We start from the raw sequence: 697 nt of genomic DNA, 5'->3' as shown, positions 1-697 counted from the left end.
CCCCAAAACTCGCACCCCAGACACGCTCGCCGACAGCGCCTGCTTCACTTTTCCCCGAAAAAGCGCCCTTCCCGGACCGGAGCGTGCTCAGAGGGTCCCAAGCGCGGACGCACGAGCCCCGCCTCCCCAGGGGCCACGCCGGGACTCGCACCCCGGGAGCCGCACGCGGGTTTCTGGAACCACCCCGGGGGGTGCCCTCTGTCACATTCCACCCGGCCTGTCATTTTCCAACGGTCACCAAGATGGAGACAAAATTTACTAACTCCCGGGGTGAGCCCAATCCTGCCCACTCAAGATCGGGGGACAGAAGTCCCGATTTCCAAGGGTAAAGCCTGTCCCGCCCACTAGCATTAAAAGGTGAAAGATTCGTAATTTCCCAAGGCCAGGGCAGCCCATACCCGCTCAACATTACCGGGGCAAAATTTCCCCATTTCCAAAGGTCAGACCGCTCCCGCCCACTCAAGGGGACGTTATCTCCCACCTTCCCAGGGTCGGGCCCGCCCAGCCCGAGTAGGAAAAGCGTGACAAACGCCTAATTTTAAAAAAGAAGAGAGGAGACAGAAAAGGATGCCCTTAAAAAGAGAAATAAGGCGGCAGAGCACACTGACAGCGCCGGGAACGAGCCGGGCGGGCGGGCTTCACGTCAAAACGCGGCCGGCACGAGCTACTCCTCCCGTTCTGCGCCCGGGACAGCCCG

This window comes from Mandrillus leucophaeus, unplaced genomic scaffold, assembly GCF_000951045.1.
Source record: "Mandrillus leucophaeus isolate KB7577 unplaced genomic scaffold, Mleu.le_1.0 Scaffold54, whole genome shotgun sequence".
NCBI lineage: Eukaryota > Metazoa > Chordata > Mammalia > Primates > Cercopithecidae > Mandrillus > Mandrillus leucophaeus.
This window is presented reverse-complemented; position numbering follows the sequence as displayed.